The sequence below is a fragment of the Dermacentor albipictus genome, chromosome 1, assembly GCF_038994185.2.
Source record: "Dermacentor albipictus isolate Rhodes 1998 colony chromosome 1, USDA_Dalb.pri_finalv2, whole genome shotgun sequence".
NCBI lineage: Eukaryota > Metazoa > Arthropoda > Arachnida > Ixodida > Ixodidae > Dermacentor > Dermacentor albipictus.
In genome coordinates, this window is record NC_091821.1 from 221,626,594 (window position 1) to 221,634,131 (window position 7,538).

Sequence of the window (7,538 nt, forward strand, 5' to 3'; positions counted from 1 at the left end):
TGTCTATCCAATGTTACTGCCACAAAACAGGGGAATTTGATAAACCACATTCGTTGCGCATGTCACAAAACGTTTTCGGTGCCCGACAGAGCAACACTGACGCGATTTAGGCGCGTTTACTCACTTACAAAGCCTTGCCTGCTTTTCCGGGCTGAGGTTGCCCAATCTTCTTTAGCTTATGGGAGACATCATGCACATACAGTAGCACTGCGAACCTGTGTCTTTCAACCGGCTGGTTCCTTGACTGAGTGGGCTCATCACAGTTTGTGCACCTCACAAGCTGTTCTGCTAGAATGAAATTAAGGCCAAAGGGCAGCCAACCCTAGAGAGGTCATCAACCTGTGCAGCAAGACCATGTTGCATCTCGTGTGAGCAAGATTTATTGGGGCTGTTAATGAGGTAAAACTTTTAATACCTCATTTAACGAGCTTTGAGTGTGGAGAGTTACAGGGCAAGAGTGACTTCTTACTTCTCGGTTCGAAGCACCAGCACACATGTTTGTTCGCAAGGCACAGCCTGAGATCCACGAAGCGCAAGGAATCATCAATGGGGACCTCATGCGTTGGTTCTAGAGGCTGCAGCTTTCTTAAAGATCTCCAAGACTCCCGAAGCAGCAGGCTCGAAAGCATGATCAGTGCAATCAATAAATACGAGGTGGTCGTCCACAAACCTGCACAATTAAAAAGGAGATGCATCTAGGTGACCTTGAATATTGGAATCATGATTAGCTAGATAAATATCACTTAATGGCGGCGCGAGGCATGAGCCTATACAAACACCATTCCTCTGTATATTGCATAGGATCATGCCTGGTGCCGCCACTAAGTGATATTTATCTAGCTAATCATGATTGCAATATTTAAGGTCACCTAGACGCGTCTCCCGTTGTCAAAGTGCGCAGGTTTGTGGACTACCTGGTATTTATTGATTGCACTGATCACGCTTTTGAGTCTGCTGCTTTGGGTTGCCTTGGAGATCTTTAAGAGCTGCCGCCTCTAGAACTAACAAATGAGGTCTCCATTGATGATTCATTGCGCTTTCTAGATCTCGGGCTGTGCCTTGCAAACAATAAGGTGTGCTAGTACTTCAAATTGAGAAGTAAGAAGTCACTCTTGCCCTTTAACTCTGCACATTCAAAGCTCGTAAACGAGGTATTGTAAAGTTTCGCCTCCTTAACAGCCTCAATAAATCTTGCTCACATGAAATGCAAGACAGTCCTGCTGCACAGGTTGATCGCCTTTCTTGGGTTGGCTACCCTTTGGCCTTAATTTCAGCCATAGCGGAACAGCTTCTGAAGCGCACAAAACATGATGAGGCCGCTCAGTCAAGGAACCAGCCGGTTGAAAGACACAGGTTTGCAGTGCTAGCGTATGTGCATGATGTTTCCCATAGGCTAAAAAGATTGGGCAACCTGCAGGAATCACGGTCTTTTTCTCAGTCCCGGAAAAGCTGGCTAAGCTCTGTAAGCATGTAAACGCACCTAAATTGCGTCCGAGTTGTTGCTCTGTCGGGCACTGAAAATATTTTGCGATATGTACAATGAATGTGGTTTACTAAATTCCCGTTTTGAGGCAGTAAATATGTTGGATGGACAGGCAGGTGCCTAAATGATCATTTAAGAGAGCACTATTACAACGTCCATAACACTGTTCAAGGCCACTTGGGCATTAATTGCCGGGACCACGGCTGCATGCTCCTCTTTGAAGATACACAAGTTTCAGCGAGACACAGCTCATCTGGTAAATTATTGAAGCTGATTTCACCTGAAAACTGGGTAGTGTGTGCGTTAGTGTCCCCTCTATCACGCTGACCCCAAGTGAAGTCTTGTATCTCACCAGATAGAAATTGTGATTTTTGTTTCTTCAAGTGATTATGTTCTTAGTACAATGACTTGCTGTTAGAACAACCCTTGTGACTGCCTTTCATTTTCTGCGCATGACCCCTCTTGTGTACATACACACGATGTGGCAATGAAATAAAATATTGTTGGAAGTCAGCGCAGTGTATTCATCTCGCAGTCCTTGTCCTTCACGCTGTACATCATTTTTTATACTGAACGGTGAATGTTAATTGATTCAAAATTAGAAAAAATATAGTACATATTTGAGCTGCAAGAATGCAATTGATGCAGCAAATGGCACTTAGCTTTCCAAAAGAAAAAAAATCTTCACGGTTAACCAAGAGATGCAGGGACTCCATTCTCTGAGCATCTTGACCAATAAATGCAGCGCATGGCATTGCTGGAATCTTGCATCCTGCATTAGCAAAATAAGAGAATCATGAGAGTTCAGTCTGTGCAATTACACATGTACCCTGCGGAAAATTTGATAAGGCAACAAGCTCCTGAGCATAACAAACTTAATGTGACTGGGCACAATGCACAGCTCGGGCAACTGGGCAAGATAAGTGAAAGGTAGGAGAAATTTCTATTTTTGCAAAAAAAAAACACTAAACCACTATGTCATTGTGAATACAAGGCACATTGAGCAGCAAAAGCAAATAAATTTACAGTAGCCTTTTCACCATAGAAAATGAGAAATTTAAAGACACTACCAATGACATCTCTCAACAAACATTAGTCCAAGAGTGTGTATGTGACCTTAATATAAAATTGACATGAAATCTACAACATATCTGTACATTACACTTTATAAAAATTTAGCATGTGTTGTCAACTATTTTCCTTAGAGCACGCTCCCTTCTTTCAATGGGTTAGCTTGGCAATACGCTGGCAAGTAGTATTCCCTTATTTAAACTTATGACCCTTCCGCATGCTTCCACTTTCTGCTTCATGCTCTAAACTGTGATGCCCCTCCTACGCAGTTTATGTTAATCTGCGACTATTTACATGGCCCTTCTTTCTGTAGCCTCTCAACTAGAAAATTAAATTATGGGGTTTTACGTTCCAAAACCACTTTCTGATTATGAGACACGCCGTAGTGGAGGGATCTGGAAATTTAGTCCACCTGGGGTTCTTTAACGTGCACCTAAATCTAAGCACACGGGTGTCTGCAAAAGATCCTCTCAACTAGAGCCTAAAATTTCTTGTCTCCTAAAATAATCATCTTTACCGCCCAAAATATATTGCACGGTTACCTCTCATTTGGGGGGGGGGGGGGGAATGATTGCAATAAGTGTTCACATACTCAATGAACCTCAGAGCCACAACCATTTTTCATCCTGTGTTGCCACTACCCGCATGAGTCATAATGGTTGTAAATTGGCTACCCGCCCTCTCTTGCTTAAAAGTATATTTTGCCACATGGCAAATCACCACAACATTACATTTGATTGAATGAGTGCTCCTGTGCATGTTTTTTTTTTCTCCTCTTGTAATGGCTAGGTTCAACATGGTCAAGTTGTCTGAAAACTGCCTAGCCTCAACCAATACTTTGTGTAGTTTCAAAATTATGAAACATCCATCTTTCAAGACTTATCCCAAATGAAGCATGACACAGATTTTCATGATGCAAATGAGGAAAAGTTGTGCTTAGAGACAATGATAGGCCTGCTGTATCCTGAAAAACTGTGTGAAATGAAGTATGCTTACAATTTTCATGAGCAGCTAGCTTAGTACAAAAAGTAAGCACATTGCCTGCGGAAAAATTTTTTTAACGCCCACGAGAGCTCCTGGTTTCTTGTAATTTCTTCAAATCCCTTGCAGTCTAGATTGCAATCCGGAGCATTTTGATTTTGATACTGTATTCAAAATAAAAACAGCTCAAATTTGAAGGTTTTGAGAATTATATGGGAATAAATTAAAGGTATAAGGGTGTTGTGCAATGAGCTAATAACAAGCTCATTGCAGAGAGTGAACAAATATTCCTTTCCTGCAAATAAATTGGTAGCAGGAAGGTCATACGAAATTAGCAGTGACTGCACAATAAAGAATATGATGCTGCAATGCCCCATTCTGTAAATATTATTTCACAAAGAAAATGCTCATTATGAAAGGCCATCAAGAAAATGCAAGTGTATACTTTGGATCAGCAGTCATACCTGCAGTATGCACTGTACCATTGGCAATATTTACAACCACACACAACTGCACATGATATCAAGCTTAGGCGGCCAAGGAGCCTCAGAGTTTTAAATAATAACTTGACTTATTATATTACACCACACACCTACATCTACTTACAATGTTGTCTTCCCTACTGCTTTCAAGAAGACATCAACCATCTGTCTGAAGGCAAACGCAAGTGGCTTGCTCTTGATGGAGGGCACCAAGGCTGGGCATTGAGAAACTGCTGCTATCATCTGCATGAGCTGCGAGAAACGACGCTCTAAGTTCAAGATAAACAATTGCTTTTAGAACAAAAGACAAGATCACTGGCAATGAGCCTCGTTTTGGCTTGCACGACAAAAGCCAAAAATATGGACTTCGTGCTGCTTACTGAAGAAGCACGCCTCTTCCAGATGTTGCAGTCATGCATTAAGATTCTCAAACAGCTGCATGTTCGTATGCTCGTATGCTGCTGTCGCCACTATGCCAGCATACTTTACAGTTTATTATTTCAAGTTAAATTGATTGTTGTGTCTTCTTGCGAATTCTTGGCAAACAGACCAGCAACAAAGTAGCTCACTTACAACATACTTCCTTTTGGGGAGCGAATTCACACACACGCACGCATGCACGGGCGGGCGCTCACAAACACACACACACACACACACACACACACACACACACACACACACACACACACACACACACACACACGCGCGCGCGCCTCTACCACATGAGCAGCTTCCTCGCTTGACACACAAACTGTTTTTATCCTTTGACACTCCTAGTGCTAAGGCACAGAAAAGCCTTTGTGTGACTAACCCCAAACTCCTCAACCTACACTTCCAGCTTAAACACTTTCTCGAGAGCCACGAAAGCTTTCTAGTTTCCACAGCGCTCCAAACTGTAGTTACGAATTTCAATAGGGCTACAGGCGACAGCTCTCGAAGGGCATGCAAACTACCCAGAGATACCTAAAGCTTGTATATGATACCTCTAAGCGCAACACTTCAAATTTTCAGAATTCATTAAAGCTCCTGAAGACAACTGCTATATGCGTAGAACGTCTCGAATAACCTACCATTCACAATTTCGGCGGTTGTCTGCATCAAAGGAAATGTGGGCTAATGGGAAATCCACGACATAAAGATCAGAAATAGTGTAATGGCGAAACACACTACTAGATTTCTTAATCACTTATTTATGCTCTAGATGTGACGTTCCTTTCACAATAACAACCAAGGATATCGATTCATCAGGGCAGAGGAGAAAAAAAAAAGGAGAACGCGTATACCTGACGCCTTCCCGCTGGTCCGCCCGAGAAACGGCGCCTCATACAGCAGTTGTCCAGTGTGGCTTGAAACCAAACTCTGCTTCCAGGCGGGAACACTCGCTGCACCAAATTTGAAGTTTTATTGCGAGTAAAGGTCTACCGACCTTACGCAGTACATACGCACGGACACAAAACGCACACACAAATATATGCACTCTTAAAGCGTAGGCTTGTACAAAAGCGTGCACGTGCATATTGATAAACACGAACAAGCACACATACAAGCAGGCAGATACGCTAACACGCGCACGCACACACACCACCCACACAGAAACATGCGCACACACACACGCATACACAAACACGCTCACAAAACACGTAGTACGCACTAGACACACGCCAGCACATACAAACCGGCATGTACGCGCGCGCACGCACGCACGCGCACACACACACACACGGACACGCGCGCGCGCACGCAAACACGCACACAGCGAGCCGAAAACATGCTGAAGGCGTCCGGCAAGCAGCAACAGCAGCACGCGACCGCGTAAGGGAAACCAATACCACGCCGGTTCTTTCGAAAGGTGGCAAAGCCAGTCGTCTTTTTTCTACGCGACGCAAAAATAGCCCACATTTCACTTAATTGCGAACGACCGTATTACAACAAACCGCGCTGAACGTACAAGAGAATCATATCTACGAACGTTCAAGCGCTGAGCAACAAAGCGGAACTATGCAGGCGCACCACGCCCGTTGTAGATTTGACAAACATTAGTCACACGGGGCGCGATCGAGGTAGTTAACTTGCCCTAGTACGAGCGCAGCTGCTCTTGCCCTCACATTAGTGAATTATGCCACGAGATAACAGTAAGATACTTCTAGAGCGAACAAAAACACGTAAACAACCAAAAAATTACCAAATAAATGGGCACTTGCATGATAATTTCCATAATGGCAGTACTACCGACCGCCGACACCGGGCACATTGCAACTGCTCGTCTCAGCCTCCATGGATCTATCTTCCAGTGTGTACGAACGCTTTGCTTTGAAGTGGGGCACGAGTAATACACACAGCACGGGCCACATCTTTTTCTACACCGCACACAAAACTAATCACACGTTTAAAATTATTTCGCACAGCGCGAGACGCGAACACAGGCGGAGTAGAGACAATGCACTTCACGTAGCAACTAGCGAGGGCAGCGAATGCAATCATGGCGCAGCTTCCGCCTTCCCGTCCTGCCACGTGCCTATTGGCCTCGAGCTCCACCACTGGAAAAGCTGGCGCCACCGTCGGCGTGACGTGCTAGGAGGGATCACGTGGACATAGCGGCCGCGTCGGCTGCTTCGGGAGCGCCGAAGCGAGCTGAAAACGAGAGTTTCAATTCCCTCGAACGCTGCGGTCCTCATTTAGTGGCGAAATTTACCCGCTTCGAGTGTCTCCTTTAGAACGTTTCAAAGCACTACAATAGGTAGTGGCTGCCTTTGAAGGCGCGCAACATGGTAGGCTACTGCTCGGTGCCGCAATGCCGGATGTACGCAACGGAGCCCGGAGTCAGCCTTACTCACACGTAGCCGCAGGACAAGCTGCGTGAAGCTTGGCTCGCGAAACATAAAACCGGCAAACATCGGCTACAACTCAGGTATGCAGCAAGCACAGACGTGAGGAAGATGTCTGCTACGGCCCCAGGTCTGCGATCTTAGGAAAACGCGCACCGAGACGCTCGTCCGAGTCCGCTGCCCGACTAATGTCATGACGGTTTGGTCTATGAACTTGTCGATGCTATTGATACTGGCAAGTTCACTGGAGTGGAAAGGGAGCGGTAAGAGCACGTTATAAAAAGTGCAACATATGGTCATGTTTATGTTATGAAATAATGCACTGGATTGCAAAAAAGGAGCAGCGGGAAATCGCACGCTGAGAACACTGATAATCATACAGTGCGACGCAACTCGACAAATAATATTGAAAGATCAAAGAATTTAGAAGAAAAAAAAAGATTGAATCGTGGCGACGGCACATCAGTCCCCGTAAGCGTCGAAGTCTCTAAAATGAAATTATTTTTGAACAGCTCTGACAGCACCCACGCAACAATGGTTGCTTGTATACTGTCAAATGCCCATAGTCTGCGGCCTAAAGCTCGTGGCACGGTGCGAAAACGCGTACGCGGCGAAAGCGAAACAGTGCGCGGACAAGCATGCAGACGCGCAGTCGGTCGCTGCGAATCTGTGCGATCGCTGCATCGAGACTTCGTT

General features: G+C 45.0%; 1 long non-coding RNA gene across 2 annotated transcripts; it reads right to left on the bottom strand.

Moving 5' to 3' along the window:
* Window positions 1-1,915: 1,915 nt before the first annotated feature.
* Window positions 1,916-6,466, bottom strand: LOC135919899 (uncharacterized). 2 transcript variants are annotated; one of them, XR_011512334.1, is made up of 4 exons: window positions 6,219-6,466; window positions 5,301-5,399; window positions 4,142-4,269; window positions 1,916-2,255 (listed from the first exon to the last, which is right to left on the bottom strand). It is a non-coding gene; the product is annotated as an uncharacterized lncRNA (long non-coding RNA). The 2 variants fall into 2 exon arrangements; XR_010570091.1 differs by having other exon boundaries at window positions 6,200-6,466.
* Window positions 6,467-7,538: the final 1,072 nt, after the last annotated feature.